Below are 22,217 nucleotides of genomic sequence, written 5' to 3'. Positions count from 1 at the left end.
ATATCCTTTGATACAGTAAGGAAAAAGACATTTGCAGTAACCTGACATCTATTTCCTAAGAACACGACTATTTGCTGACATGATAAACAGCCTTTTTGGAACCAATCAAGTTTGTAAGTTAAGGACCTGTACTGGCAATCTGTGAAGCCAGATTAAAAACCAGAGGAAGAAACACTTACCACCGCTATGTAATAACTGTACTTACAAACTGTCACATCATATAAATCAGAATGACTTCCAAGCTATTATCAAATAATATTTCTGTTGTGTAATATATATAAACTTGCTTAACAAGATTTGTCCATCCATACACCAAGGCACTTCCCCCAATTTTGGGGGGTAGCCGACATCAACAAAGAAACAAAACGAAAAGGGGACTACTCTCTATGCACCCTGTGGCCGCGGGGGGATAAAAACAATTAGAATAGCGCCAACGTTATCCCTGCGTGTCGTAAGAGGCGACTAAAAGGGACGGGACGAGGGGGCTGGGAATCCCCTCTCCTGTATAAAAAAATCCTGTGAGACGTTATCAAAGAGAACAAGATTTGTACGCAAAGAAATTCTGGTGTCTAAACTATCGGCATATACTCTGAGAAAAACTATACCGATATATTCTGTGCTGATTAGTTAGTTTAAACGTGTTTAGAACCGATTTTACAATTGCAAGCTGCTTAGAGACTGGGTGGTACCTTAACACCACCTGTGCTGAAACTAAGAGATATTTTGACTGCAATGTGTTTTACATACATATACCAAAGGCACTTCCCCCAATTTTGGGGGGTAGCCGACAACAACAAGAAACAAAACAAAAAGGGGACCTCTACTCTCTACGTTTTAGCAGACATTAATGATGGGCTAGAGAGTTATGGGGTCTTTTGACTGGCCAGACAGTACTACATTGGATCCTCCTCTCTGGTTACGGTTCATTTTCCCTTTGCCTACATACACACTGAATAGTCTGGCATATTCTTTACATATTCTCCTCTATCCTCATACACCTGACAACACAGATTACCAAACAATTCTTCATCACCCAAGGGGTTACTGCACTGTAATTGTTCAGTGCCACTTTCCTCTTGGTAAGGGTAGAAGAGACTCTTTAGCTATGGTAAGCAGCTCTTCTAGGAGAAGGACACTCCAAAATCAAACCACTGTTCTCTAGTCTTGGGTAGTGCCATAGCCTCTGTACCATGGCCTTTCACTGTCTTGGGTTAGAGTTCTCTTGCTTGAGGGTACACTCGAGCACACTCTCCTATCTTATTTCTCTTCCTCTTGTTTTGTTAAAGTTTTTATAGTTTATATAGGAGATATTTATTGTTGTTACTCTTCTTAGAATATTTTATTTTCCTTTTTTCCTTTCCGCACTGAGCTATTTTCCCTGTTGGAGCCCCTGGGCTTATAGCATACTGCTTTTCCAACTAGGGTTGTAGCTTAGTAAGTAATAATAATAATAATAATAATAAAAGACACCCAAAAATAGATATTCAATTATCACTTGAGGAATACTTTGACTTTTTTATATAAACCTATGATGGATAGTCAATCTTCTTATAGAAGGGATTTTGACGAAGGAAAAATCTATTTCTGGGCTCAACCTGTGTCGCTCCGTGAAATGCTCCTTATACCATATTTCTAAGGTATAAATACTGCTAAATATACCAGAGAAAAAAGTTGCATGGAATGGCAGGAATATACCCAGCTCGCTCACCCTTATAGTATCGGTATAGTAACTGGGGCGTGTTAAAACCACTATCAGAGGTCCCTTACCAATTGGTCTATACACCTCACAGGTGATATCATCCTCTTACAAAAAACCTTCACTAAAATAGGTGAACACATACATTAGCAAATACAGTATGGAAAACAGTGAGAAAATTAATAAATCAATGTTGCCAATAACTGTGATACAGTGGCCATGACTTTAAAATAAGTTTAGGGACCTTTTCAAATGAGCGAGGTGTTACCACTTCTGCAGTATATGTACAATATCAAACCCTATTAGAATTATTAACAGGCAAAATACATTTAAAAGTATTTTAGCAAAAGAGAAAAAACATTATCTATTTATACAGGTGAAAATATTTTTACAAAAGTCATTTATCACAGCTGAAGAGACTAAAAACCATTATCTATTTTCTACAAAATCTCCTTTCAGATGAAATGGATTTCTTCTAAGACTGGTTTAATTCTTAAAATTTAAAAAGGAATATTTTTAAATGGAAATTTTCATAAATCCTTAAATGTATTCTGCCTATTAACAACGTTATGAAAATACCTACTAAGCCCTAAAAATCGCATAAAATTCTAATACACCTGAGGAACAGAGTGCCAGGATGACTACTTAATATGGAATGCATGAATAGGTGCTTTGTGTTGAATATACTCTAAGGAGACTAATTTTTCATCGGTAACTAAGGCACTTCCCCCAATTTTGGGGGTTAGCCGACATCAAACAAAAGAAAAAACAAAAGGGGACGTCTCCTCTCTACGTTCCTCCCAGCCTGACAAGGGACTCAACCGAGTTCGGCTGGTACTGCTAGGGACGCTAATCTTATAAATCATGTGACCATTGCAGATGAATTCCTGTTCTGTGGATACTTCTTCCAAAATGCATTTATCCATAATTGTCTTCTAAAAGATATTCAAGTTTGAAGAGACTGTAGGAGCGTAGGAGTTTGAAGTAACGGTGAAATTCGAAACGTCCATCAAATGGGTCTTCCTTCCGAGGAGGAGAAACTTTTGACGAGATTCCTGCCCTTTCTGGAGACTTGAATTTGGTGGTTGTGTTATAGTCAAATCTGTAAAAGAAAATGACAATTTTAGAATTTTTTTCATTAACCGTTTGAAAGTAATCGAAATAATCTAATCATTCCATAAATTCCTATACTAACTTGAATAGGTTACAGTATGAAGCATATTGAGGTGAAACATATCACTTAACCCTTTTACCCCCAAAGGACGTACTGGTACGTTTCACAAAACTCATCCCTTTACCCCCATGGACGTACCGGTACGTCCTTGCAAAAAAAATGCTATAAAAATTTCTTTTTTCATATTTTTGATAATTTTTTTGAGAAAATTCAGGCATTTTCCAAGAGAATGAGACTAACCTTACCTCTCTATAACAAAAACTAAGGCTGTTAGAGTAATTTAAAAAAAAATATACTGCAAAATGTGCTGGGGAAAAAATAACCCCTTAGGGGTTAAGGGTTGGAAATTTCCAAAGAGCCTGGGGGTAAAAGGGTTAATAGCTCGTCATTTCAAAACACCGTAATAAAAACTGTGCATTAATAAATTTCTCAATAATGTGAAAAACAGAAATAAAAACTCTTGGCAAAGTAAACAGTGACATGTAATCTGCTTGACTGTTACGGTTCATTTGCTTTTTATACAGCTACAACAACAACAACAAAAAATGCAGCCAATTCTAGTCCACTGCAAGACATAGGCTTCAGTCATGTCAATTCACGTCTGGGATTTGGCCAGTTTTTCACCACCAGGCTGGCCAGAAGGGATTGGTGATGGTGGGAGATTTGCATCTGATTGCTCACAGCAAACCAATCTACCATAGGTAGCTTTGACTAGTTGACTATAGTCCATTTCTTTTAGCGATGCATATTTGCACCGACTCGCAGCGGTGCCCTTTTAGCTCGGAAAAGTTTCCAGATCGCTGATTGGTTGGACAAGATAATTCTAACCAATCAGCGATCCGGAAACTTTTCCGAGCTAAAAGGGCACCGCCGCGTGTCGGTGCAAATATGCATCGCTAAAAGAAATGGACTATAGCACAGCTTTGCACGTCATGGTGATACGCAAACCCTTTCACAACATTAAGGTATCCCCACTCAGAAAGAGCTTTTTATAACAGTCATGGGCTAAAAAAAAAAAATTTTTTATAATCTTATTATTCTTAATATATAATTTTTTCACTACAAACCAATTGCTTTACATTAGACTAAATTAGGGTAGCATTCATACCCACAAACTGGAACTGCACCAGAGTTCAGTCTCCTAATATCCAAGTATGTACAGTATTTGGTTCCTTGAGCACCGCTGGTGTGAAAATTACCCTCGCCATCATTAGAAATGAAACAGCTAATGACATTAACCCTTTTACCCCCAGGCTATTTGGAAATTTCCAACCCTTAACCACCAAGGGGTTATTTTTTTCCCAGCACATTTTGCAGTATATTTTTTTTAAATTGCTCTAACAGCCTTAATTTTTGTCATAGAGAGGTCAGGTTGGTCTCATTTTCTTGGAAAATACCTGAATTTTCTCAAACAATTAAAAAAAAAACATGAAAAAAAATTTTTATAGCATTTTTTTGCAAGGACGTACCGGTACGTCCATGGGGGTAAAGGGATGGCTTTTGTGAAACGTACCAGTACATCCTTTGGGGGTAAAAGGGTTAATATATAAATCTTTCAACTACAAACCAATTGCTTTATATTAGACTAAATTAGGGTAGCATTCATACCCACACACTAGAACTGCACCAAAATTCAGTTTTCTAATATCTGAGTATGTACAGTATTTGGTTCCTTGAGCACCGCTGGTGTGAAACTGGACCTTCTCCATCATAAGAAATGAAACAGCTAATGATATTAACCAACTCTATTACAGCAGATATGGAAATTTAATATTTTATTATAATTATTATTATTATTATTAACCCTTTTACCCCCAAAAGGACGTACTGGTACGTTTCACAAAACTCATCCCTTTACCCCCATGGACGTACTGGTACGTCCTTGCAAAAAAATGCTAATTTTTTTTTTTTGCATATTTTTTTTGATTTTTTGAGAAACTTCAGGCATTTTCCAAGAGAATCAGACCAACCTGACCTCTCTATGACAAAAATTAAGGCTGTTAGAGCAATTTAAAAAAATTATACTGCAAAATGTGCTTGAAAAAAAATAATCCCATGGGGGTTAACGGTTGGAAATTTCCAAATAGCCTGGGGGTTAAAGGGTTAAGCTACAACCCTAGATGGAAAACTAAGATGATGTAACCCCAGGGGTTCCAAGAAGGAAAAATAGCTCAACGAGGAAAAGGAAATAAGAACATAAACTATATGAAAAGTAATGAATAAAGAATGTAAAATATCTTAAGATCAGTAGCATTAAAATAAGTGTCATATGAAGAGACACTCATGTCAGCCTTTTCAAGACCAAAACATTCGATACAAGTTTGAACTTCTGAAGTGTCACCGATTCAACTGCCTGATTAGGGAGGTCATTCCACTATCTGGTCACAGCAGGAATAAAACTTCCATAAAGCTGTGTAGAATTGAACATTCAATTAGAGTGGCCAAAGTGACAGACAGCCAAGAACACCGCCAGAAATTCACGGTCGAAGGCAGAGTAGCCAGATTACGCCTTGGACGGTTTTCTACTAAAGAAGGCCAATGGGTATGGCGAGCCACTGACCACCTGATCAAGGGCTGACCTATTAGCGACATCGCTGGCATCGATGGAGAGAAGGAGAGGTGCATGTGGCATAGGAAAAGTGAGAGCAGCAGCGGCTAATAGGACATTTTTTGCGTTGCAGAAGGCCGCTTCTTGAAGATGACCCCACTTCAGGTCTTTTGGCTTGCCCTAGAGGAGGCATAAAAGGGGGAAAGAGTGGGGGCGATGGCTGGCAGGAAACTGTGATAATAGTCGATCATGCCCAAGAATTCTTGCAGTGCTTTGACGGTTGAGGACGTAGGGAAATTCTGAACTGCTGCTACCTTCTCGGGGAGGGGTGGACTCGTTCAGGGGAGATGTAGTGCCCTAAGAACAATACTTCGATGGCACCAAAGGTACACTTGTCGTACCAAATTACATGGCCGTTCTGCTGTAGGCAGTCGAACACGATAAGTAGATGACGGCAGTGTTCCTCTTTGGAGTAAGAGAACACATATATGCCATCCATGTAACATTCACTGAAGGGGAGGTCCCCTAAGATGCTGTCCATGAGAAGATGAAAAGTGGCCCCAGCATTACAAAGGCCAAAACAGAAGTAATTGAAGGTGTATGTACCAAAGGGGGTGGTGATGGCAGTTTTAGGGATGTCTTCTGGGTTCATGGGCACCTGATAATACCCCTTAAGGAGGTCAAACATGGAGAAAACCTTCGCTTTGTACTAGTAAGAGGTCACGTCGGCAATGTTTGGGAGGGGGTAGTAAATCGGTTCTGGCTGCATGTTCAGGCGCCTGTAATCCCCACACGGACGCAAAGAGCCATCTTTCTTCAGGACGATGTGTAAGGGTGACGACCATGGACTGGAGGCCTTTTAGTAAAGGCCCATTTCTTCCATTACAGCGAACGTTTGTTTAGCGGCTGTCTAACGATCTGGTGCCAGACGTCTGAATCTGGCAAACACTGGGGGCCCCGTCGTCTTGGTATGGTTGGACAGGCGTCGAGGAGTACGAATCCGCGTTGACTACCCTTGGGTGGATATCGCAGATCCGTTGGCAGCTACCAGGTGGATGTCAGCAGACTTAGACAAACTACATTGTGCCCTTGGCAGAAGCGAACGGCAAGCACCTATGGTCTACCAAAAATCGCACGCCCGTACCGGCATCACATAAAAAGAAAAGATTAGGGACAGGGGAGGCCACTGCCGCAATGATGGCCTACTTACATGTTTTTTGGCCATTGACAACCATTTGCACATTTCTTTGCAGCAGCCCCAAATTTGGAGAGGTAGTAGCATAACTACGGCCGATGTGTATCAGTGAGTGGATGGAGAGGTCGTTGGTGGTATATTTGGGGGGTGGGCAGCTTTGTCGCCACTCCGACGTTAAAAAAAGGTCTGGAAGGTGGCGAACTTGCTGTCCATAAGGGAGTCGACGTTGGTCATCAGGTCATTCATGGGCAAAATTTCGATCTCGGGGATGGCAGCACGTACAAGTTCAGGTAGGCGCAGTAACTAAAGGGCACGAAGTGGATTCACTTCACGGGGAGAGCCGTCTAAGGCAGGTTGGAGGCGACCAATACTGGTCATTTCCCTGAGGGCGAGCGAAGCCTTTTGGTCCCCCAATGGTTGTTGAGAGCTGAAAAAATTTTGCTATGCAGGCGGCCGGTGATGGCGAGTACAGTACTGCTGAAGGAGGTATGATTTGAGGTCTTCGTACGTTACTGGCTGTGCTGCTCGCACAGACAATTGGAGATTTCCGGGAAAGTGTCCCAGGGATCGCCGCGAGAACGTAATATGCTTTGGTGCATGACGCCCTTGATACAAAACTGGACTTCAGCACGCTGGAACCAGGTGAACGCTTTTCTGCTAGTGAAGGGCGGTAGTTTCACTGAGGCAGCATGTGCCAAAAAGGCAGGTTCGGTGGGCAGCATCTAAAAACAGTAAGGCATAGCAGTTGAGGGGGGGGGGCAGGAGGGAGAGGTCGCTCCGCTAGTCACCAATGTGCAAGCGAGCCATTAGGAGGTGACTGAGAGATGAATCAAATGCAACTACAGTAACTTTATTTGGACAAATCAAGAGTATACATACAACCGGTTCCAGTCAAGAACGACATAATAATTCAAACACAATGATTCAAGAACACACAGGCATGAACAGGTTATCAGTGCAAGGGGAAAGCGATAACGACAATATACAAAAAAACAGAAATACCTTTCCAGTGTACGAGTGTGTGCGATACACGTGCGGTACAAACCGATACCAAAGCGAGTGCTCAGTTGCCTTTAATAAGGGAGGGGCTCACCTTACGCTTGCCAGAGACAACTATCACCTTATCAAAAGTTTTACCAGATGCTTTCCAGCTGAAATCATTCTTTCTATTAAGGGACAATGCTTTGTATTCATGTAAGAACAAATAGTTTTAAAAATTATTTAGCCAGATTTTTACATTACTTAATATCACAAACATCATCTGAGAGCATATCCAGCCAGCAAATAACCGTTCGTTAAACTAAGGCAATACGTTTACAATTCTAGATACTGCTGTGCCTCAGTTTAACAGATATGCTGACTAGGCCCTACTATGTTTGTAAAAGCAGATTTCCTGCATAAACTACCCTATAAAACAAATTAATAGACCTAACAGAATTCATCATTATTATCACTTTTAAGAAACTTGACAGTCTAGAAATAAATACTTAACATAAAGAATTATTAGTTTACTGGTCGTAGGTATTCAAATCTCTTACCTTTACTACAGAAATGTAGAGTGGAACTTGCCATCTCTCCCTAAGTCTTTCTGGTCCCTTTTCCTTATCTTCTTCAAAGTAAACAAGCTTAAACTGGAAGGATTTCTAGAGCTTGAGGCGCTACTCTACCATAACAATACTGTTGATCTAAAACTTCCGACATCTGCTTAGTTCCAGCTTTCTCTCTTCAAATTTCTCCTTCATCGGAATGTTCCGATCTGCTTCATAGTGCTTTTCAAGGATCGAGTGTTAAGCCCTATGAGCCTTGGTAATTTCTCTCCTGGACATTTCCTTTCCTTTACATTTTTCGACACTTCCTGCATACTGCTGACGCAAAGCTTCATTTCCGTCGAGACCTGAAATGAGACAAAAGAAAAATAACACGTAAATCAGTACTACTAATAATGTTGAGATATTAGTGTTTAAAGTATCTTGCAAGCATACTAAGCAGTGCTCTGAGGCAAATACTGTACCTAATTTTTATCAAAGAATAATATTCTAAGTAATTATTCATTATTCAATACTCAACTTTCAGTTAACCCTTTTACCCCAAGGCTCTTTGGAAATTTCCAACCCTTAACCCCCAAGGGGTTATTTTTTCCCCAGCACATTTTGCAGTATATTTTTTAAAAATTGCTCTAAAAGCCTTAATTTTTGTCATAGAGAGGTCAGGTTGGTCTCATTCTCTTGGAAAATGCCTGAATTTTTTCAAAAGATTATCAAAAATATGAAAAAAAAAAATTTATAGCATTTTTTTGCAAGGACGTACCGGTACGTCCATGGGGTTAAAGGGATGAGTTTTGTGAAACGTACCAGTACGTCCTTTGGGGGTAAAAGGGTTAATTAACCAATGTTTGCCTTTATAACATCAGAAACAAAATCAAAATCAAGATATTCTTTTCGTAATTTGTATTTTTCCTAACTATACAAACTTGGGTCCTTTAATAGGAGATGGAACTTGACTCTCAATATTTATAAAGTGACGTGGGTAGTCACTGTAAGGAGGCGGGTAAGCTCTGTCCACCAGACAGGCTACAGAGAAGCCACTTTGACCTTAACCTAGAACTTGTAGGGCAGTTGAGGAAGAAAGTTAAAGGACTCAGGTGTGTCTATTTGGGAAGAGTGATTTGTTCCTTCACAAATACAAATCTTCGTCCTTTAACCGGAGACTTATAACGAGGAGACAAGAAGTCCCTATAACCAAACTGGTTGGTTCGATTCCCGGGATGTCAAAGCATTTACATAGGTAAAGGGAGCCAAAGTTTAACCCCTGCCGCCCTCATAACAACCTGAGGAAAAGATGTCCCAGGTGATAAGCCAGGTTTCTGCCAAAACTTGACAAAAGGTTATGAAAAAAATTCTATCCATATGGATATGGTGTCTGTTAACGCACAGTATGGATGAGAGAAACGGATTTGCGTATCCATCTATCCATACTCTCCCCCCCGTAAGTTGCTCCATTGGGAGGTTTACCTGCATCATAGTCCGATCCGACAAGTAACAGCATGACCGCTACTCTCCAAGTGAAGGGAAAGAAAAGAGGAAAAAGGGCTAGACATTTATACCTCTCCTCCTAGACTTACGTGAGACTGCTACCTTAAACGAGATTCTTCTTGTCTTGTGAGAGAGTTATGTTCGCTACAGACTTGCTAAGCAGCTACCTCCGGAAGGAGGGTAAAAGTATTCACGAACCTGTGTGCACACACCTTAAGATAGCAAATGGTGAAGATCGTCTGTCATTTCCAGACTCCAGCCGCTGAAAGATTCTTCCTGAAGGCTGATGAAGAACCTAGACTTTGGATTTTGTGGGTTTTTTGGAAAGTTACCTCTGCTCCCTCCGTAGATGCACGATGCGCCCGTCTGATGGCTTTCCGATGAGAGAAAATGGTGCTCCTGGAAATCTTTTTCTTCACCCTGCCGGTGCTGAAGGCAAGAAAGACGGCAGCCTTTATTCCTACTGGTAGTGTGTGCTTGTTCTCGTCGGACCCGAGAGCATGTAGCGTGTGCCGATCGATTCGTCTACTTGGGGATGATTATGTTCCCGATACGTATCCTACTGCATTACCTGACGAACGAAGCAAGAACATACTAGTACAGTATCTCTTATCCTAGGGTAAGGTTTTCAGTACTACACTGTCTCTCCCACTGGAAGAGAAATTGTAGGTCTTATCGATGGGTCTTCTTGGATGATATTATTTAGAAGCTTCATCGAAAAATCTATTTCCTCTAAGAAACTCGCCGGACACGAAATGGGACAATAGAATACCTGTCCTCGGTTAAAGAGAATCCTAGCCGACAACGGTGCGAGCATATGTGGCTTCTCAGCGCTTTTATAAGTGCTAAGATTCAATTACGAAATCACCTGTTCCATCGCTTAATGTGGTTCGAGTTGGAAAATCTTGCCGTCAGGGAAAACTTAGCCACTGTTCAGTTTCTGAGCTTAGGTAGATCTAGGTCGAGGAGCATGCCGTCACCAAAACATCTCGGGAACGTCCTAAGGCATGAAAGGGACAGCTGGCCCATGTCCTGACCAGCAGTGTTCGAGCTCAGTCTTGTGTACGACCAATCACTGGTAGCAGAAGAGATTGAGCTAATGTACCTCCTACCGAAAACCATTCCCAGGGATTGGCTTTTAGTACAGCACTGCTACTGAGGTGAAAACATGCAGAGGAATCTGACAAAGTCTCAAAATACTCTGACAAATCCGTCGTCCTGTGCTTCAGTGACACCTTTCTGCTCTTCGGTCCAATCAGAGCGCTGAAAATGAACCGGTAACCAAAACAGATGAACTAGTTACCTCGTGACTCAAAGACAATGATACACTGAAGAACGAGCATAACTTCCTAATCATGTGGTTCTGATTATGTAGATCTTGATTACATGGTTCCCGATCGGGATGATCGTCGCAAAAATTCAGAGAAGACGAGACAAGGGAGAATTGAAGTTTTTCTTCTCTGGAGACATGCAGGCAAATGACGGCCCAGTCACTGGGAAGAGAACACAACAGCCCTGCCATGTGATACGTCCTTAGTGCCATCCCGGATCGGGAAACACTAAAGGAATGAATAATGCCAGCGTCTCTTCCATTACACTTAACAGTGGGACTCCTAGAATAGCCACACTCTCGAGGGATAGAATAACGACAAACATGCCACCCAACAGGAACAACTATGTTGGATGACAACAGGTAGCACAGAAAACAAGTACATATATCATGAATCACTGTGTATACTTGGCTTCTTCCGTTAATAATCCTCGTAAAGGACTGTCTGCAAGATAATTTATTCAATCTTAAAGAAAAAGCAAAAGATGAAAATAGCGAGATAAGAAAATCAAGAAGTACAGAAAGTCCGCAACTTACAAACTTAATAGGTTCCAAGAAGCTATTTGAACCTAACTCATATGCCAACAATTTTCAGCTGGAAAATTCGACAAATAGTCCCGTTTCATATAGCAAATGTCGTATTACTTACTGCGTTAAATTATTATTATCAATTATTACTTGCTAAGCTACAACCCTAGTTGGAAAAGCAGGATATGCTATAAGCCCAGGGGCTCCAACAGGGAAAGTAACCCAGTGAGGAAAGGAAACAAGGAAAAGTAGAATATCTAAAGAACAGTAGCAACATTAAAATAAATATTTCCTACATAAACTGATGGAGTACCTGCAAAAGTACGATATGTTTTCCCATGGCGGGCAGGCGCCAAGTGAGTGTGCCGGTTGCAGAGAGCAACTGGGAACAGTCTGTACCTTAGGACGCAATAAACCACATGCCTCCACCACCGTGTATCTCTTGTCCCGCCTTGACATCCAATATGGCGCAGTGATTCTCAAGGACCTCCGTGACCCTCAGCATGCCCTTCCAGCGCCGCTCAGCGCAGTCCACCCCACGGGCCGCACGTCCCGTCGTCCCCCGTGGGCTCGTCCCTGCCCTGCAAGAAGCCAGGCAGGCCATGGTGGCATAGCAACAAATGATCAACGCCCTCTGCGAATGGCTTACGACACATGCTACCCCTGCACCGCGTGTCCCTGCGTCTGCAGCCCCGGAGAAGTGTGAAATTGAGCTGAAGCCCGCCACATTCAGGTCCTGGAGGAGGTCGATGGAATGCTGGATCGAATTGTGCAGACTACCGCCCCACGAGGTCGTCCACCACATCAGACTATACTTCACGCCCCCTCTGCAACGAGCGCTGGATGCCAGATTCACCTCACAGGAATGGAGCAACCTCACCGCTACCGAAGCCATGGATTATATTTGTGATATTGTGTTACGCTCTACAAACCGTGCTGTGTTATGGTCGGAGTTTTTCAATGCAAAAAGTACAAGGCCCAGGAGAAAGTGTTAATGATTATTTTTTAAAGTGTTCCCAAAAGGCCACCGATTTCCAGTGCCCTCAGTGTCAGTGTAATGGTGGGCCTAAGTGATGAGGCTATGATTCGACATGTGTATCAATGTAGCAACGACATCAATAGCGTTAGTGCCCTTAGGGCCAGGTGCTATGCTTACGAGGCGGCCCGCGTCGACGCCGCTGCGCGCCAATGCAATTAGAGGGAAACTGCTTGCGCGGCTGGCAGCGAGACACCCGAGGCAGATCATCCGAATGTAACCGTCGCTGGCATAGGTAAGGGTCCCCACCCCCTCCCTGCGGGAACTGCGGCGGCCGCCACGCCTCTGGCAGAGCCTCATGCCCCGCTAAGTCCGCCATATGCAGCGGGTGCCGCAAGCAGGGCCACTACTACAAATGCTGCAGAAAATCACATGCAAAATCAACAGGATCCCCGACAGACTTGTCTACTGCTGTGTCTAGCGCTGTGCTTGCTGCGGGCGCCAACCTAGCCTGCCAACCAGTAGTGGAGGTGACAGTCGTCCACACTGACACAGGAGTACGAGTGCCTGTCGCCGCCGTGGCGGACACCGGGGCACATGTATGTGTGGCGGGCCCCTCTCTGCTGTCGCACCTCCAAGTTCGCCCAACAGCCCCTACACCCCATGCCGGCTTGGGGGATGTGGCAAACCTCCCCCTGAAGTGCCTTGGATCTGCTGTGTGCCACGTCACCTTGCAAGGCCGCACCACGGAGCAGGACGTGTACTTCGTGCAGTCAGCACAGCACCTCTTCCTGTCGCTGGACGCCTGCAGGGATTTGATGCTGGTACCCAAGGAGTTCCCCCACCCCTACTCCGCAGTAGCACACGTGAGCCTGTTCGATGGCACGGCCAAACGGGACGCCCAGGTACCACCCCGACCCGCTGAGGTGCCCCTTCCGCCCAAGGAGGAACATGCAGCCAGGTTGGAAGCCTGGCTCCTGCAACATTTCGCCACAACGACATTTAACACAGCCAGGAAGCCACTGCCAGTGATGCAGAGGGAACCACACCACAGCCACCTGCTCCCAGGAGCCACACCTTACGCATGCCACACCCCAGCATTGGTGCCAAAACACTGGGAAGAGGAAGTGAAGGCCCAGCTCGAAGAGGATGTCGCCCGTGGCGTCAAAGAGCCGGTACCTGCCGGGCAGCCAACCGAATGGTGTGCCCGAAGAAGACAGGACAGCCACGCCGTATAGTCGACTACCAGCACCTCAACGCATCCTGCCTGCGTGAGACACACCACACCCCCACCCCATTCGACATGGTGTCCGGGGTACCTAAGCACACATTCAAGACCGTGGTGGACGCGTACTGGGGATACCACCAGGTGGAGCTAAACGAAGAAAGTCGCGACCTAACCCCATTCATTAACCCCTGTGGGAGATTTCGTTACCGTCGTACACCCATGGGGCATTGCTCCGCCGGCGATGCGTATACTCGATGATTCGACGACGCCATCCAGGACATCCAGAGGAAATATAAGTGCGTAGACGACATTCTGCTCTACGATGACAGCATCGAAGGAGCTTTCTGGCACGCCTACAACTTCCTTGAAACATGCGCAGCTAAGGGTGTCACCCTGAAGCCAGAGAAATTCCAGTTCGCAAGAAGAGAAGTTGACTTTGTGGGCTTCAACTTGGGCTGGGAGGCCTACAAGCCAACAGAGGAACGTTTGGCGGCAATCAAGAACTTCCCGATGCCACGTCATCCCTCTATCACCGACATAAGGGCTTGGTACGGATTCGTCAACCAGCTGGCGCCCTTCCTCGCAACAGCCCCCATCATGAACCCATTCAGGGAGCTCCTCAAGAAACCAACCGGGAAGTTAGTGTACTGGGACGAGGCACTCCGCACCAAATTCCATCACGCCCGGGACTTGATCTGCCAATTAGCAAAGGACGGGTTGGCCTACTAAGACAGGAGCCACCCCACAGCAGCGATCACCGACTGGAGCAAAGAGAGCATAGGGTTTGTAATCCTTCAGCAGTATTGCGCCGGCAGCTCCGCCACCCCGCCCTTTTGCTGCACGGGCGGGTGGCGCATGGCACTATGCGGCAGCCGCCATCTCACCGCCACCGAAGCTGGCTACGCTACCGTGGAGGGGGAGGCCCTCGCGGTAGCCTGGTGTCTCCAGAAGGCGAGGCTGTTCTTGCTGGGGTGCCCCAACTTCACCGTTGTGACGGACCACCGCCCATTAACCAAGTTGCCAGGAGATCGGGCCCTCACGGAAATCTCCAACCCCCGTCTCTTAAGGCTGAAGGAGAGAACCCTACAGTACCGATTCAGGTAAGTGTCTGCTAGGGAAGCGTAACAGTGCAGCAGACTTCCTGTCACGATACCCCGCCTTGAAAGCCGATCCCAGCGCCCACAACGTGGACCTCAACAAAGACCACAACGACGCCATAGCGGCCGCCGTCTTGGCAGCAGTAGAGCACAACAGCTGCGTCGTAGACAAGGCGAGTATCAGGCACGCCGCTGTCAGCGACCCCGTGTATCAGCTGTTCATGCCCAGGGTCGTGGCCGGGGACTGGGCCAACAGGAAGTCCCAGGAAGTTGCATGCCTTCGGCCCTTCTACGGTGTCAGGGAGAGGCTGGCCGTTATCCAAGACTTAGTGACATACACATTCGAACAGGGCAACGTCCGCCTAGCTATCCAGGAACCTCTCCGTCAGCAGGTGGCAGCCAACCTACACGCAGGGCACCAAGGACTGGACTCGATGCAACGATGAGCGCGCCAGACGGTGTACTGGCCTGGACTCGAGGGGGACCTACAGTATCACCGATCCTCGTGCGAAGAATGCGACGTACACACACCATCCCACCAGATGACGGTAGCGGATATGTTCCAGCACGACGGACATTCGTACATGACCTACGCCGACAGGTTGGCTGGAGCTGGTCCACTTCTCCCACGGTACCTCCTCCTTTCACATCAAGACCCAGCTACGTCGCTACTTCGCCACGAGGGGGGGGAGCAAATCTCCATGGGCGGTGGCACAAATCTGGCAAGCAAGGAAATGGGGGAATTTTTCAAGTTATGAGGCATGTCCGTGTGGCTATCATCCGCCCGGTACCCGCAGTCCATTAGCAGGGCAGAGGCCGCAGTCAAGGTCGGGAAGCGGATAATAATGGCCAACACGGGCAGCGGTGGAAGCCTCGACACGGACAAGTTTCTATGGCTATGTTACAGTACCTCAACATCCCCCACCGCGGAATAAATAAGTCACTCGTCCAGATGGCAGCGGGCAGGCAGCTCTGAGACGGCGTACCTACGGCCAGCTGGCACCTCACAGTAGACAAACACTGCGGGGGCAACCCTCCGGCAAAGAGAACGTCAGATGGCTGACAGCGGTGCTGCCCTCACCGAGAACGGACCCTCCAGAAAGCTTCCAGTTATCAACCCGGGCTCCCAAGTGAGAGTGCAATATCAGGCTACTAAGCTGTGGGACCGTACCATTACTGTGGCGGAAACGCTCCCATACCGACAATACCTAGTCAGACTTGACGGCAGCGGGCGCCTCTCCCTCCGTAACAGGAAGCACCTGCGACTCACATCATCGGGGCCCCAGCCAGGGCGGGCCACACCAGCTACGCATCCAGCTCCGCCTACGCCCGAGCAGCCACCGGTCAGTCACCCTAAGCCCAGCCCACAATCAGTACGGGAGCCATGCCCATCACGGTGCACCAGAAGGCCAGCGTGGATGAATGACTACATGTGACATCGTTAACTATCACATACCTTCTTTCATGTAATCACGTACATTACAACAGCATCTGCTTATATTTCTATTGCATCCGCTCCTCATATCATTTTACGAAGATGTATTACCTACACACTGCATTTTACACTATCGACAGCTATGAATTTGTCTCCTTATTCTTGCATATGCATCCAATTTAATTCATGTATATCCATGTATTATTTTTTATCATTGCCTCTCCATGTATACCCATGTATTAATCTCATGGGGGGATGATGGGGTACCTGCATAAGTACGATATATTTTCCCATGGCAGGCAGGCGCCAAGTGAGTGTGCCGGTTGCAGAGAGCAACTGGGAACAGTCTGTACCTTTGGACGCAATAAACCACGTGCCTCCACCACCGTGTATCTCTTGTCCCAACATGACATCCGATAATTATTATTATCATTATTACCTGCTAAGCTACAACCCTAGTTGGAAAAGCAGGATATGCTATAAAAGAACAGTAACAACATTAAAATAAATATTTCCTATATAAACTAAAAAAAAACTTTAACAAAACAAGAGAAAGAGAAATAAGATAGAACTGTGCCCGAGTGTACCCTCAAGCAAGAGATCTCTAATCCAAGACAGTGGAAGACCATGGTACAGAGGCTATAGCACTACCCAAGACCAGAGAACAAAATTATATAATATTTGTTTTATTACAATATTTCACTATGAGCTTTTGATACAATATCTGGGATTAATTATATCAGCTGAATTTGCGCTTGCATCTCGAAAGTTTGTATAAAGGACCTTCTATGTTCGTACTCTCCAACGGGCAGAAACAAAGTGAAGAAGCTTACACTGCTTGGCGGGTGGGTGGCTCCTACAACTACCTCACTTAAAGCCTAAACAGACATTCAAGCTTTGCTCATAACCCTTTTACCCCCAAAGGACATAATGGTACATTTCACAAAACTCATCCCTTTACCCCCATGGACGTACTGGTACGTCCTTGCAAAAAATTGCTATTTAAATTATTTTTGCATATTTTTGAAAACTTTTTGAGAAACTTCAGGCATTTTCCAAAAGAATGAGACCAACCTGACCTCTCTATGACAAAAATTAAGGCTGTTAGAGCAATTCAAAAAATATATATAGCAAAATGAGCTTGAAAAAAAGAAAAAAAAACCCTGGGGTTAAGGGTTGGAAAGTTCCAAATACCCTATGGGTAAAAGGGTTAATATCATCAACAGTAGAAAGTTTGCGTTATGTTAAGGAACAAACACAAAGGTTTACTATAAAAAAAAAACTATTTCAGGCAGTTCCTCATCATTTTAGGGACCTCAATTCACTTAATCTGAGAATAATAAAAGCTGTAAACACCCATAAACATCTTGTCAATACCCAAAAGTTTTATATCTGTAATTCAATAGAGAATATATTCCGTTGTTATATGAATATTTCATTCCCTAAACTATATATTGATTTACAGACAGTTAATTTCTTTATTTGTACTCCCCAAGTCAGGAGACCAGGGAGACTTTGCATATCAGAGGCCAGTTCATCCTGTGTGGATTAAAAATGGACATCAACTAACCTAAACTTTACCCCCTAACCTAACCTACAAGACGTGTCCTTACCTACTTACCTAACAGGGGGCTAACGCCCCCTCTGCGACCCTACTCACACTGCTGTATTCTAAGTTAGCCATAATATAATATACAGATGGCCGCTATCATACATACCGCTAGCGAGTTATGGGGTCGCTTTGACTGGCCAGACAGTACTACATTTGGTCATTCTCACTGGTTACGGTTCACTTTCCCTTTGCCCATGCACACCGAATAGTCTGGCCTATTCTTTCCAAATTCTCCTCTGTCCTCATACACCTGACAACACTGAGATTACCAAACAATTCTTATTCACCAAAGGCGTTAACTACTGCACTGTAATTGTTCAGTGGCCACTTTCCTCTTGATAAGGGTAGAAGAGACTCTTTAGCTATGGTAAGCAGCTCTTCTAGGAGAAGGACACTCCAAAATCAAATCATTGTTCTCTAGTCCTGGGTAGTGCCATAGCCTCTGTACCATGGTCTTCCACTGTCTTGGGTTAGAGTTCTCTTGCTTGAGGGTACACTTGGGCACACTATTCTATCTAATTTCCTTTCCACTTGTTTTGTTAAAGTTTATTTAGTTTATATTTACTTTTTCCTTGTTTCTTTTCCTCACTGGGCTATTTTCCCTGTTGGAGCCCCTGGGCTTATAGCATCCTGCTTTTCCAACTAGGGTTGTAGCTTAGCAAGTAATAATAATAATAATAATAATACACTCCGAGACCAGTTTCTGACAAGAATAAAGATGGCTGCCTCTCTTGTTTATATATACGCATACCAGTGGCGCTAACCTCTCCCTGTCCCTCTGGTAATAGGAGAGGAAGAAGCCATACCCTGGTGATAAGAGGGGTGCATGCGTATGCATTACCTACCTAAATATTAAGCCGTCATTTTTGACAGGTTGCATAACCAGTTAGGAACATTGCGCTACAGTAAATAATTAGGAGCCTTTGTTATTTCAGCGGCCAATTCCTCCCAAGTGGATTAAAAATGGACATCGGTTTCATTGTAGTGTATTACAGGGCAATGTAACCTAGGAAAACAACTACTTTTTCTCATATAAAAAATTACGCTCTCTTCGAAAATGACACTCGTTCCCGTCGCAAATGAATAGTTTCAGAAATATATATACTGTACATCTATATCCTCCGATAATGGGGGACCCCCAGTGGGAACTCGGGGTTTTGGGTGGGGAAAACATACTGGGGAATCAATATATAAACGTAAAACAAGCCTCTTCTTCTCTATACATTACCTTCTTGAAATTATAATAATCGGAGGAAAATACAAAACAGTATATCTGGATAAACTTTGGAGACACCGTTGCAAAGACTGTGTCATGAAAAAATACAGTAACCAGTGCTGCCAACGTCTGATGTAGATCAAATGTTAACATTCCATGCTAACATTGGCACCCGTACGTTCGTTCGTTTGTGCATTCCAGTTTCGCCCTGCGCAGAAGCTTTTCCCCATTTTATTACTCGTTTTATTATCCTATTCCTTTTAAAATCATCTCATTTTATATTCCCATTCAATATTATTTATCATTCATTCTATTTTATCTTCCTAAATTGGGTTTATTTCTTTTGTTATTTCCTTTTCACTACCCAGTTTCACATAAATTCTTCCTCTGGACTAGTATCCCTATCCAGTTCATTCATGGTAAAACCATCTCATTTTATATTTCCTTTCAATATTATTTATCATTCATTCCATTTTACCTTCCTATATTGTTTTTATTTCCTTTTCACTCCCCAGTTTCACATAAATACTTTCCCTGGACTAGTTTTCCTACCCAGTTCATTTATGTTTACCCTCTAGACTCCCTTATTTTTCTGTTAACCAATCAGGAACCGATACGTATTCAATGTTTACACAAGGGGGTTGACAACTGATATTTCCCTACCCCCTTCCTTTGTCTCTTCAAGTGGACTGTTCATTCCTCTTCCACAAAGCTCTTTTCTGTAACCTTTGAACTAGTCAGGTGTCCGTCATTTCGAGTGAGATTCATTTTTTCGTATTTTACGATGGAGGAAATTATAGATACTTGTAACGGCTGCAGTATTCCATAGCTAAAAGCATTTGCTAAATTCCATGGTGATTTTTATGATTCTTCGGCCAATGTTGATATTTTCCTGAAAACACACAATGTAATTCCTCAACGCTTGCAGTGCCCCAAGTGTCGTTCCCCCCTATCTTACAGGAAAGATATTCACGTGTTTTATTGCAATATCTAATCCACCATACCTAAAACCAAAAAGAAACGTCGTTGTGGTTATACCGTTACTTCCTATAAAGGTACATTTTTGGGAAAAAGTCGTCTACCCCCATGGAAGACTCCCGTGACCCGCAAGTTTCGGCGTCTTCTTCGTAAAGGTAAGTGGAGAATTTTACCGTTTTCAGTAAATACCTGAGGTGTGTGACCTGTCATACTACTAGGATAGGTTAGGTGGGTTTGTTAGGTTCTGTGGCCTTTTTGTACTATTTATATATTAAGTAAAACTTATATGGAGAAATTATTTAAAATACATATGGAAATATCTAACATTGCTATCGTTAGTAATGTCATCGTGCCGCTGGTAACTCTGTGTACTATGCGTCAACGTTGGTAACACTGTGTATTATTGGTAACGTTGCTAATGTTATCGTTCGCAGTACATTCGTTTAAGAGAAGTGACACCTTTGAAGAAATGCTTATATTTAAATATTTTAACACATCATATATGACATCAGTGATTATATTCAACCATTTTAACAGAAAATATATGTTTTCCTGTAGGAAATAACGTCATCTAACCCGTTTTCACCTTCAGTACATCCGTAATAACATCAACCAATTCGGCAGATTAAAATTATCTGAATTGGTTGATCTGTTTGTTTCCGATTGAATTGAACATCAAATTCGGTTAAATCACGTTTATTTACTATAGGAATACATATATTTTCTGTTCGAAATCTCACCCTATAATACAATACAAAATTACCTGGACATCAACTAACCTAAACTTTCCCCCCTGGCCGTGTCCTTACCTACTTACCTAAGGGGGGGGGGGGGCTGACGCCACCCTGCGAACCCCTTTATATACAGGTGGCCGCTATCATACAAATACCCTAATAATTACCATTTTCATTACTGACACAGTCTGGCCCTTTGATCAGAGGTTATATTATAGTTATGGACGGGACAAACTTATCTACTAAAAAAAACATGTTTCTCATAGAAAAACGTCCGTTATTTTCGAAAATTAGACATTTTCAAGGCAAATAAACACTTTGTGAAATATAATTTTACCAGGTCTGCTATGGGGTTAAACTTACACCTAATAGCAATGACTCCTATAGGCCGGTGAGTTGACCTGTAACTTAAGGTATGCCATGCAAACTGATGGTTATTACCTACTTCCCTATTTTCAATCAAGCCTGAACTAATAGCTTCGCTCTGCGAAAGTACGATTGAATGTTCAATATAAATTATATATTTATAGAGAAAAGACTAAAATGTTTTACTCACAGCAAATTGTTAATAATTCCTTTTTGGGGCCGAAGCTTAATTGATCGTAATCGGGACAAGACCTTTGGGTCCAGGATTCAACTAAAATCCACGATATTAAGTTTATAAACTTAATATATGTTTTATAAACTTTTAAAAAACATGAACATCAATCTTACGTATAAATTTCTTCCGTAAAATAGACACTGTTGGTTAAAATATACTTTTTTTTCGAATACGGATTAAACGTTGTTTTGTTTACATTCATCCCGGGAGGGAATACCGGGAAGAAAAGTGAAATGGTTCCAATTTTTTAATTTATTTTTCATTTTTTAAATACTTATTTATGATTTATGAGAGTTTTCATACTTTTTAAAAGTATTATATATAAATTTTAGTTCTATTTTAATTTGTTTTGTGCCTCGTTATTTGAAAATACAGTACGAAATATAAAATGTTAATACATATGCTGGCATTATTTGGGCCAGCCAACAACGGCCATTTTGTGTATTGTATTGCAGTTTACAGTATATTATAATTACTTTATTACCTTAATATGATAAAATTGGTTATTTTAGATACTAATTAAAATATATTATATTACAATTATTACATTATTATAACATTTTGATAAATGTATGCTATATTATATTATTCCCATATACAGGACATTACTATTTTTTTAGTTCTGGCTGGCATAATTCTATAACGAAGCTTATTGTTCAATCTCCATACATAAGGTAAAACAATATAAAATCAACCAAAATCATTATTTATTTCGATTAAATATGCAATATATTATGTATAAATGACCAATAGAACATTAAAATACGATTTATAATCCATATATAAGAGTTTAGTTATTTCAGTGCAATAGGAAACAGTTGTGTTGATACGTATATA

At 42.9% G+C, this 22,217-nt stretch overlaps 1 long non-coding RNA gene across 1 annotated transcript; it reads right to left on the bottom strand.

The window, feature by feature from the left end:
- Window positions 1-2,515: 2,515 nt before the first annotated feature.
- On the bottom strand, window positions 2,516-21,584 carry LOC137635319 (uncharacterized). Its single transcript, XR_011042643.1, has 3 exons — window positions 21,336-21,584; window positions 8,152-8,507; window positions 2,516-2,798 (listed from the first exon to the last, which is right to left on the bottom strand). It is a non-coding gene; the product is annotated as an uncharacterized lncRNA (long non-coding RNA).
- Window positions 21,585-22,217: the final 633 nt, after the last annotated feature.

Source organism: Palaemon carinicauda, unplaced genomic scaffold (assembly GCF_036898095.1).
Source record: "Palaemon carinicauda isolate YSFRI2023 unplaced genomic scaffold, ASM3689809v2 scaffold113, whole genome shotgun sequence".
Taxonomy (NCBI): domain Eukaryota; kingdom Metazoa; phylum Arthropoda; class Malacostraca; order Decapoda; family Palaemonidae; genus Palaemon; species Palaemon carinicauda.
Note: the sequence above shows the minus strand (reverse complement) of the source record. Positions and strands in the feature narration are given on the sequence as shown.